Source organism: Rattus norvegicus, chromosome 9, assembly GCF_021556685.1.
Source record: "Rattus norvegicus strain SHRSP/BbbUtx chromosome 9, alternate assembly SHRSP_T2T, whole genome shotgun sequence".
NCBI classification, from domain to species: domain Eukaryota; kingdom Metazoa; phylum Chordata; class Mammalia; order Rodentia; family Muridae; genus Rattus; species Rattus norvegicus.
Genome location: NC_141542.1, coordinates 13,569,026 through 13,580,986, shown reverse-complemented (window position 1 = coordinate 13,580,986; position 11,961 = coordinate 13,569,026). Strand labels below are relative to the sequence as shown.

Here is an 11,961-nt window from a genome sequence, read left to right as displayed (position 1 = left end):
CCCCATCCTCCTCCCATTACTACCCTCTCCCCATCAATCACGTTCACTGGGGGTTCAGTCTTGGCAGACCAAGGGCTTCCCCTTCCACTGGTGCTCTTACTAGGCTATTCATTGCTACCTATGAGGTTGGAGCCCAGGGACAGTCCATGTATAGTCTTTAGGTAGTGGCTTAGTCCCTGGAAGCTCTGGTTGGTTGGCATTGTTGTTCATATGGGGTCTATTTTGAAGGTATCAATTCCCTAATTTCTTTCTCAGCCTGTTTATCCTTTGATTAGAGGAAGACTACTGATTTGTTTGAGTTAATTTTATACACAGCCTCTTTGCTGAAGTTGTTAATCAGGCTTACAACTCTCTGGTGGAACTTTTGGTTTCACATAAGTATACTATCATATCATTTTCAAATAGTGACAGTTTGACTTCTTCCTTTCTAATTTGTATCCCTATGACCTCCTTTTGTTGTCTGATTGTTCTGTCTAGGACTTCAAGTCCTGTATTGAATAAGTAGGGAAAGAGTGGGGAGCCTTGTCCAGTCCCTGATTTTAGGGGGATTGCTTCAAGTTTCTCTCCATTTACTTTAATGCTGGCTACTGGTTTGCTGCATACTGATTTACTGTGTATAGGCATGGGCCTTGAATTCCTGATCTTTCCAAGTCTTTTAAGATGAACGGATGTTGAATTTTGTCAAATGCACTCTCAGCATATAATGAGATGTTCATGTCATTTTTTCTGTGTTTGTTTATATAGAAGATTAGGTTGATGTATATTGAACCATCCTTGTATCACTGGGAGGAAGCCTACTTGATCATGATGGATGATCGTTTTGAAAAATTCTTAGATTCATTCGTGAAAAAATTTTTTTAGTATTTTTGCCTAAACACTCATAAGGAAAAATGGCCTTAAGTTCTCTTTCTTTTTTGGTTCTTTGTGTGCTTTCGGTATAAGCATAATCATGGCTTCATAGCAGGAATTGCGAAGAGCAACTTCTGTTTCTATTTTGTGGGATAATTTAGACAGTATTGATATTAGGTCTTGTATGAAGGGCTGATAAAATTCTGTACTAAACCCATGGTCCAGGGCTTTTATTCATTGGGAGACTTTTAATGGCTGCTTCTATTACGTTAACAGTTATAGGCCTGTTTAGATGGTTTATCTGATCCTGATTTAACTTTGTTACCTGGCTTCTGTCTAGAAAATTGTCCATTTCATCAAGATTTTCTAGTTTTGTTGATATAGTCTTTTGTAGTAAGATCTGACGATTTTTTGAATTTCCTCAATTTCTGTTGTTATGCCTCCCTTTTCATTTCTGATTTTGTTAATATGGACACTATCTGTGTGCGCTCTGATAAGTCTGGCTAAGGGTTTATCTATCTGGTTGAATTTCTCAAAGAACCAGATCCTGATTTTGTTGATTCTTTGCATAGTCCTTATTGTTTCTACTTGGTTGATTTCAGCCCTGAGTTTGCTTATTTTCTGCCTTCTACTACTCTTGGGTTTATTTGCTTCTTTTTGTTCTAGAGCTTTTAGGTGTACAGTCAAGCTGCAAATGTATGCTCTCTCCAGATTCTTTTGGAGGCACTCAGAGCTACGTGTTTTCCTCTTAGCACTGTTATATTGTGTCCCATAAGTTTAGGTATTTTGTGTCTTCATTTTCATTAAATTCTAAAAAGTCTTCAATTTCTTTATTTCTTCCTTGAACAAGTTGTCATCGAGCAGAACGTTGTTCAGCTTCCATGTTTATGCAAGCTTTCTGTCATTTTTGTTGTTACTGGAGACCAATCTTAGTCTGTGGTAATTTGATAAGATGTATGGGATTATTTCAATCTTCTTGTATCTGTTGAGGCCTGTTTTGTGACTGATTATATGGTCAATTTTGGGAAAGGTATCATGAGGTGCTGAGAAGGTATAGTCTTTTGTTTTAGGATGAAACGTTCTGTAGATATCTGTTAGGTCCATTTGGTTCATAACTTCTGTTAGTTTCTCTGTGTCTCTGTTGATACTGAATTTTTAAAATAGTAGTGTTACTTTAGCTGTATAATGTGTCTTGGAAGTTATTTTTTCCTAAAAAATTGGATATTTTTTACTTACATGTTGAATGTTATTCCCTTTCCCAGTTCCCTGACCCAAAGCTCCCTATCCAGTCCCCTCCATTTCTTCAATAAGGGTATTATTTCCCTTCCCCAACCACCCCCATTCCACTGCCCGTGACATTCCCCTGCATTGGGGGTCCTGCCTTGGCAGAAAGAAGGACTTCTCCTTCCACTGGAACCCACAAGGCCATCCTCTGCTACATATGCAGCTGAAGCCATAGATATGTCCATGTGTACTCTTTAGATAGAGTTTAATCCCTGAGAGCAATGGTTGGTTGGTTTTGTTCTTCTTATGGGGTTGCAAGCCCCTTCAGCTCCATTAATCCTTTCTCTAACTCCTCCAATGTGGATCCCATTTTAAGTTCAATGGTTGAATGCAAGCATCCACCTCTGTATTTGTCACGCTCTTCTTGAGCCTCTCAGGAGACAGATGTATCAGGGACCTGTCATCATGTACTTCTTGATTTCATAGATAACAACCTAGTTTTGGTGGCTATAAATAGTTAGAGACATATATACCTATACCTATACCTATACCTATACCTATACCTATACCTATACCTATACCTATACCTATACCTATACCTATACCTATAACCTATACCTATACCTATACCTATACCTATACCTATACCTATACCTATACATACACATACACATACACATGCTGTATCCCCACATGGGGCAGGCTCCATATGGCCATTCCTTCTGTCTCTGCTGCAACATTTGTCTCCATATCCCCACTATAAATATTTTTGTTCCCCCTTGTAAGAAACACTGAAGCGTCTGCACTTTGGTAATCCTTCTTCTTGAGGTTCATGTGATCTGTATATTGTATCTTGGGTAATTTGAGCTTTTGGGCTAATATTCACTTATCAGTGAGTGTAAACCATGTGTGTTTTTCTGTGACTGGGTTACCTCATGCAGGATGATATTTTCAAGTTCCATCCATTTGCCTATGAATTTCATGAACTCATTATTTTTGATAGGTGAGTAGTATACCAATATGTAGATATATGATATTTTCTGTATCATTTCCTCTGTTGAAGGGCATCTTGGTTTTTTTACAGCTTCTGGCTAGTATAAATAAGGCTGCTATGAACAGAGTGGAGTATACATCCTTGTTCTATGTTAGAGCATCTTTTGGGTATATGCCCAGGAGAGGTATAGCTGGGTCCTCAGGTAATGCAATGTCCAATTTTTTGAGGAACCTCCAAACTGATTTCAAGAGTGATTGTAGCAGTTTGCAATCCCACAAACAATAGAGAAATGTTCCTCTGTTCTACATCCTCACTAGCATATATTGTCACCTGAGTTTTTGACTGGCATGAGGTGGAATCTCAGGTTTGTTTTGATTTGCATTTCCCTGATGACTAAGGATGTTGAACATTTCTTTAGGTACTTCTCAGCCATTCAATATTCCTCAGCTGAGAATTCTTTGTTTAGCTCTGGACCCCATTTTTATACGGTTATTTGTCTCTCTGGAGTCTAACTTCTTGAGTCTTGTATATTTTGGATATTAGCCCTCTATTGGATAAAGGACTGCTAAAGATCTTTTTGCAATCTGTTGGTTGCCGTTTTGTCCTAATATCAGTGACCTTTGCCTTACAGAAACTCTGCAGTTTTATGAGGTACCATTTGTTAATTCTTAATCTTAGAGCATAAACCATTGGTGTTCTGTTCAGAAAATTTGTCCCACTGCCCAAATGTCTTTGAGGTTCTTCCCCACTTTTTCTTCTATTAGTTTGAGTGTATCTGGGTGAATGTGGAGGTCCTTGATCCACTTGAACTTAAGCTTTGTACAAGGTGATAATAATGGGTTGATTTGCATTCTTCTACATGCTGACTTCAGTTGAAAAAGCACCATTTGTTGAAAATGCTATCCTTTTTCCATTGGATGGTTTTTGACTCCTTTGTCAAAGATCAAGTGACCATAGGTGTGTGGGTTCATTTCTGTGTCTTTGAACTACTCCACTGATCTACCTACCTGTCTCTATACCAATACCATACAGCTTTTATGACTATTGCTCTGTAATACTGCTTGAGGTCAGGGATGGTGGTTCCCGTAGCACTTCTTTAATTCTTGAGGATAGTTTTCACTATCCTGGGCTTTTTGTTATTCCAAATGAATTTGCAAATTGTTCCCTCTAATTCTATGAAGAACTGAGTTGGAATTTTGATAGGGATTACATTGAATCTGTAGATTGCTTTTGACAAAATAACCATTTTTACTATATTAATCCTGACAATCCATGAGCATGGGAGATTTTTCCATCTTCTGAAATTTTCTTCAATTTCTTCCTTCAGAGACTTGAAGTTCTTGTCATATGGGTTTTTCACTTCCTTTTTAGAGTTACATCGAGGTATTTTATGGTATTTATGACTGTTGTAAAGTGTGCCATTTCCCTAATTTCTTTCTCAGCCTGATTATACTTTGAGTAGAGGAAGATTTTTCATTGAGTTAATATTATATCCAGCCACTTTGCTGAAGTTGTTTATCAGGCTTAGTAGTTCTCTGGTGGAACTTTTGAGGTCACTTAAGTATACTGTCATATCATCTGAAAATGGTGATATTTTGATTTCTTCCTTTGAAATTTGTATCCCTTTGACTTCATTGTGTTGTCTGATTGCTCTGAATAGGACTTCAAGTACTATATTGAATAAGTAGCAAGAGAGTGGGCAGCCCTGCCTAGTCCCTGAGTTTAATGGGATTGCTTCAAGTTTTTCTCCATTTAATTTAATGTTGGCTACTGGTTTGCTGTATGTTGCTTTTACTATGTTTAGGTATGGATCTTGATTTCCTGATCTTTCCAAGACTTCTCATGAAGAGGTGTTGAATTTTGTCAAGTGATTTCTCACTAACTAATGGAATGATCATGTGTTTTCTTTTTCTTTGAGTTTGTTTACATAGTGGATTATGTTGATGGATTTCGGTATATTGAACCATTCCAGTATCTCTGGGATGAAGCCTACTTGATCACGATGGATGATCTTTTTGATGTGTTCTTGGATTTTGTTTGCGAGAATTTTATTGAGTATTATTGCATTGATCTTCATAAGGAAATTGGTCTGAAGTTCTTTTTATACCTGAAGGGTTTAGGTATAAGCATAATTGTGGCTTCATAGAAAGAATTGGGTAGTATTCCTTTAGTTTGTATTTTGTGAAATAGTTTGACAGTATTTTCTTCTATGAAAGTCTGATAGAATTCTGCACTAAACCCATCTGGTCCTGGGCTCTTTTTATTTGAGGGACTTTTAATAACTGCTTCTATTTCTTGGGAGTTATGGGCCAGTTTAGATGGTTTATCTGATCCTGATTTCCTTTGGTACCTGGTATCTGTCTACAAAATTTTCCATTTCATCAAGATTTTCCAGTTTTGTTGAATATAGGCTTTTGTAATAGGATGTGATGATTTTTCTAATTTCCTCAGAATTCCTTGTTAATTCCTTTTCATTTCTGATTTTGTCAATTTGGATATGCTCTCTGTGCCTCTGGTTAGTCTGGCTAAAGGTTTCTCTATCTTGTTAATTTTCTCAAAGAACCATCTTCTGGTTTTGTTGATGCATTTTATACTCCTTTTTTGTTCCTACTTGGTTGATTTCAGCCCTGAGTCTGATTATTTCCTGCCTTCTACTCCTCCTGGGTGTATTTGCTTCTTTTTGTTCTAGAGCTTTTAGGCATGCTGCCAAGCTGCTAATGTATGTTATGTCCTGTTTCTTTTTGGAGGCACTCAGAACTATGAGTTTTCCTCTTAGCACTGCTTTCATTGTGTCCCATAAGTTTAGGTATGTTGTTTCTTTATTTTCATTAAATTCTAAAAAGTCTTTAATTTCTTTCTTTATTTCTTCCTTGACCAAGTTATCACAGTATAAAGCATTGTTCAACTTCCATGTATATGTGGGCTCTCTGTCACTTTTGTTTTATTGAAGACCAGCCTTACCACGTGGTCATCTGATAGGATATGTCAGATTATTTCAATCCTCTTGTATCTGTTGAGGCCTGCTTTGTGACTGATTATATGATCAATTTTGTAGAATGTACCATGAGGTGTTGAGAAAGGGGTATATCCATTTGTTTTACGATGAAATGTTCAAAAATATCTGTCAAATCCATTTGGTTCATAACTTCTGTTAGTTTCTCTATGTCTCTGTTTAGTTTCTGTTTCCATGATCTATCCATTGATGAGAATGGGGTGTTGAAATCTCCTACTATTATTTTGTGAGATACAATATGTAATTTGAGCTTTAATAAGGTTTCTTTTATGAATGTAGATGCCCTTGCATTTGGAGCATAGATATTTAGGATTGAGAGTTCATCTTGGTGGATTATTCCTTTGATGAATATGAAATATCCTTCCTTATCTTTTTTGATGACATTTGGTTGAAAGTCAATTTTATTTCATATTAGAATGGCAACTCTAGCTTGTTTCTTCCAGCCATTTGCTTGGAAATTTGTTTTCCAGCCATTTACCCTGAGGTAGTGTCTGTCTTTGTCTCTGAGGTGTGTTTCCTGCAGCAGCAAAGTGTTGGGTCCTCTTTACATATCCAGTCTGTTAGTCTATGTCTTTTTTCGGGGGGAATTGAGTCCATTGATGTTGAGATATATTAAGGACTAGTGATTGTTGCTTCCTGTTCTTTTCATATTTAAAACTGGAATTCTGTTTGTGTGTCTCTCTTCTTTTGGTTTTATTGCAAGGAGATTACTTTCTTGCTTTTTTCTGTGGAGTAGTTTCCCTCCTTGTATTTGAGTTTTCCATCTATTATCCTTCGTAGGGCTGGATTTGTAGAAAGATATTGTGTAAATTTGGTTTTCTCATTGAATATCTTGGTTTCTCTATTTATGTTAGTTGAGAGTTTTGCTGGATATAGTAGCCTGGGCTGGCATTTCTGTTCTCTTAGGGTCTGTATGACATCTGCCCAGGACCTTCTGGCATTCATAGAATCTGGTGAGAAGTCTGCTGTATTTCTGATAGGTTCACCTTTTTATGTTACTCGACCTTTTTCCCATACTGCTTTTAATACATTTTCATTGTTTTGTTCATTTGGTATTTTGACTATTATGTGACAAGAGTTAATTCCTTTTTGGTCCAATCCATTTGGAGTTCTATAGGCTTCTTGTATGTTTATGGTCATCTCTTTCTTTAGGTTAGGGAAGATTTCCTCTATAATTTTGTTGAAGAAATTTAGTGACCCTTTACGTTAGGAATCTTTGCTCTCTTCTATACCTATTATCCTTTGGTTTGATCTTCTCATTGTGCCCCAGATTTCCTAGATGTTTTAGAGGAGCTTTTTGCATTTTACATTATCTTTGATGGTTATGTTGCTGTTTTCTATAGTATCTTCTGCCCCTGAGATTCTCTCTTCTAGCTCTTGTATTATGTTAGTGATGCTTGCATCTGTGACTCCTCATCTCTTTCCTAGGCTTTCTATCTCCAGGGTTGTCTCCCTTTGTGCTTTCTTTTTTGTTTCTATTTCCATTTTTGAAACCTGGATGGTTATGTTCACTTCCTTCACCTGTTTGGTTGTGTTTTCCTATAATTCTTTAAGGGATTTTCTGTTTCCTCTTTAAGGGCTTCTATTTGTTCAGCCGTGTTGGCCCGTATTTCTTTAAGGAAGTTATGTCCTTCTCAAAGTCCTCTATCATCATCCTGAGATGTGATTTTGAATCTAAATCTTGTTTTGGTGGGAGAACTGGTTTCTGATGATGCCAACTAGTCTTGGTTTCTGTTGCTTAGGTTCCTGTGCTTGTCTCTTGCCATCAGGTTTTCTCTGGTGTTAGCTTGTCTTTCTGTCTCTGACAGTGACTTGACCTTCCTTTTAGCCTGTGTGTCAGTACTCCTGTAGACCTGTTTTCTTTCAGCCAGATCTGGGAACAGAGAGCTACTCCTGACTTTGTGTGTCCTAAGGCTACCAGGTGGGTCGCTTGGAGCAGAAGAGTAGGTCTTCTGTCTGTTCTCAAATGTGTAGGTGCTCCTGCTGACTGGCTTTTGGCTCTCAGGGCAGGCAGAAACCAGAAGGGTTCTGCCTCTGACTACTCCTAGGTCCCTGTGTCCAGAGGGCACAGAGGGCATTAGGCAGGTTCTTATGGGATTGGGAATGTGGGCAGAAGTAGTTGTGTCCTCTGAGCTCTCAGGATTATCTGCACTTCTGAGAGTCCAGCTCTCTGCTCCATGGGATCTGGGTGCAGGGAGCTGTGGTACCAGTTCAGTTCACTTCTGGGTGCAGGCAGAAACCAGAAGGTTCCTGCCATTGACTGCTCCTATATTCCAGTATCCAGAGGGCACTAGGCAGGGTCCTCTTGGGCCAGGAATGTGAGCAGAAGTGGCGGTCTCCCCTGAGTTCTCAGGATTGTCTGTACTTCTGAAAGTGCAGCTCTCTTCCCAACAGGATTTGGGTGCAAGACGTGTCTTTAACTTTTTATTAGTAATTTCCCCACTATTTTCTCAGAATTACTTTGGTTTCTGATGTTATTTTTATTTCCGTATGATTTTTTAGAATTTTTCTATTTCTTTGACTAATTTTGGGGGGTATTTATTTTAACATTGCACTGAGCTTTAAATCACTTTTGGTAGGATGACAGTCTCACTATATTAATTCTACCAGTGCATAAATATTTTAAACCTTTTCACTTTCTAGCTTCTTTCTTATTTCTTTCATTAGGTATTTGAAGTTTATATTGTAGATGCTATTGTAAATGTGAATATATTCGTGATCTCTTGGTGTATTTGTTGGTGTTGTATAGAAAGGCTCCTGATTTTGTAAGTTGACGTGGTGTCCTGCCATTTTGCTGAAATTGTCTAGACGTTTTCTAGTAGCATTTTGGGATCACTTAAATGTAATATCACATCATCTGCAAATTGAGATAATTTAACTTCTTTTTCTATTTGTACCGCTTTCTTTAATTTCCTTCTCTTGCCACATTATTCTGCCTAGAGAGAAGCATATCTTTAATTTTCATGAATCTGAATCCTTCCATTAAACATGTTTTGTCTTTTTGCCAAGGATCTTCAATTTATACTTGTGAAGTTTTGGTCTCACTTCTCCTTTGAGGTATGTCCATATGCAACCTGTTCCCTTCTGTTTGTGTCTTAGCTAAGGTTTTACTTCTGTAAACAGACATCATAACCAAAACAACTCTTATAGGGACAACATTTAATTGTGGCTGGTTTACAGATTCAGAGTTTCAGTCCCTTATCATCAAGACAGGAGCATGCCAGCATCTAGGCAGTCTTGACACTGGAGGATCTGAGAGTTCTACAGCCTTCTGAAAGCTTCTAGAAGACTGAATTCCAGGCAGGTAAGAGAACAGTCTCTCAAAACCCACCCCCATAGTGACAAACTTCCTCCAAGCCACACTGCCTAATAGTGCCATTCCTCGGCCAAGCATATTCAAACCACCAGTTTGTATGTTTCACTTCACTTTTTTTTTTTTTACTTTTTAATTGCTTAGCTTTATTACTTTCATGCCATTTATACTCTTACATATAATTTCAATGCATCCATTGTACATTTATTTATTTATTTATTTATTTATTTATTTATTTATTATTTATTTTCCATTTTCCAATGGCTGGTGTGTTGGGGTCTGAGACACAGATGGAAGAAAACTGGAGCTGCAACGAATGCAGACTTTTTATTTTTCATTTCCACTGACCAATAAACAGAAGTACAGGTGCACCCAACCACGGACATGCATTAACTCGTCATGAGAAATCTAGGTAGGCTAAGTAAGGTGAGAGAATGTTTGTCACTCCCAAAACTATCTGGAGAGGAAGAGTGGAGGGCTGGCATTGAGATACAGTGTGGACAAGCTAAGTGGTCTCCGTCTGAAAGTTGGCATTCATCCACAAACGTTAAAAAAAAATAAGAAAAGGCTGTAGATTAAAAAAGAAACAGAAAATACTGCTTTCATAAAGATCTGATTGCCTTGGCACTGGCCCTGTGGGCAAAATCAAACACCCTCCTCCCCAGCTGTATCACAGGAGGGATGCTGGGGTTTTTAAAGGATGGAGCCTAGGGGATAGCGGTTCAGGTACAGATGATGTACTTTCAGACAATGGTCTGTAAAATCCAGGACTGACTGGTCAAGGTGACTGAAGGTATATTAGATATTTCCCCACAAAAATACTATTTGGATGCTCCCCGCTCCCTCCCTCCCCGGATGGGACACATCCTCCTATTTTTTTTCTTTTCTTTTCTTTTCTTTTTTTTTTATTTTTTAATCCCTTGGGCAATACATAGCCTCACTTCCAATTTGAAACAAGTTAGTATAGGATACAGAGACAGAGAGAGCTTGAGACCGGTCCTTTGCGAGTGACCTCTGAAGGCCATGCTTTGTTCGGAGCTGGAGACCGGTGCCTGGGGGGCCTTGGCCGCGGAACTGGGCGCCTCAGAGGCCGCGAGCGTCTCTGTGGACCAGGGCGCGGGCTCCGCCCTGCTAGGTTTAGAATCTGAAGCCGCCTGGGCCGCGTCGCTTTTCCCCTCGCGGCCAGCGGCGGGAGCCTCAGTCTTTTTGGCCTCGCCCCCCTCCTGGGGTGCGAGATCCGGCGCGCGGGTGCCCTCGGCGCTCGGCGCTCGCCTCGCCGGCCTTGGGGGTCTCGCCGCCCATCGCGGGCCCGGGCCAGGCCGCCTCCTGCTCAGGCACTGGCCGGGGCTCGGGCTGCTCCTCCGTGGCGCCCTCGCTCTTCTCGGGCTGGGCCTTGGGCGCCTCCTCCTTACCGGCCGCCTGTTGGTCGGCCTCCTTTTCCTCAGCCCATGCCTCCCCATCTGGAGTGTCCTTGGGCTTCTCTGCGCTCTCCTTGACCTCAGTGGTGTGGGCGGCCGTCTGGGGTTCTCTCTCCTTTGGGGTCCCCTCCTCCTCGGTGCCCGCGCCTTTAGCCTTCTTGTCTTTGTCCTTGGCCTTCTCCTCATTCACATTGTAACCCTTCTTGCTCAGCTTGCCTCCCATCATGGAGTTCCTCTCCTCAGAGGAGCCGATGAGAAGAGTTCACTTCACTTTTTTAAAGTATGTGCTTGAAAGTCACTCAGTCTATTTCATAGCAAGTGTTTATGATTTCTCAAGACTGTGACTGCTAGAGAAATAACTCAGTGGTTAAGAGCATGTGTTCCTCTTGCAAAGGACACAAGTTCATTCAATTCCTGGCACCTACATGATAAATCACAACTATAAATCCAATTCCAGGAGGTGTACAAACAAACATACAGGCAGGCACTCACACATTTCAAACAAAAGATGAACAGAAAAGAATGCATATGTATATGGACTTTAATTAGTTCTGGGCCCTTAGTACCTCTACCTGCGAAGAATGAATCAAAGTTTCAGACCTTTTTTCTTCCAGTGGTAGGTACTGAATAATCCTCAAATGATATCTCAAGCAGAAATATGGTACCATCACTTTAGAATATTACGTGGATAATGTATCGTTTTAAGTAATTCTACTTTTAAAAGGTAGTATTTGCTCTATCTCTTTCTCTCTTTGAGTCTTTGAGGGTGTGTGTGTGTGTGTGTGTGTGTGTGTGTATGGTGTGTGTGCATGTGTGTGTGTGTTATAAAGTGATGTGGATGTGTACAATACACATGTGTGCTATGTTGACTGTCTTGCAAAGGTTATTAAGATTGTATTTAACCATGCCCTTTTGAGTTTTGCATTTGTGTAGTTTTAACATATGTCATATAGGTCCATGGAGGTGAGTGATTAATTATTAGAGTTCTTTAATAATAAATACCACTGATGGGAATACTGAGGGACACTTTTTGGTTCTATGTTAGTGAGGCACATCCGTATTTCATCGAGTAGAAAGGAAGCTGAATGTGCACACTGTAAGTAGCCCAGCAGGTTACACTGCTAACTGTTCTAAGTTAACCTTTAACCTA

General features: G+C 39.6%; 1 pseudogene; it reads right to left on the bottom strand.

Moving 5' to 3' along the window:
* Positions 1–10,298: 10,298 nt before the first annotated feature.
* On the bottom strand, positions 10,299–11,207 carry LOC148003333 (brain acid soluble protein 1-like; annotated as a pseudogene).
* Positions 11,208–11,961: the final 754 nt, after the last annotated feature.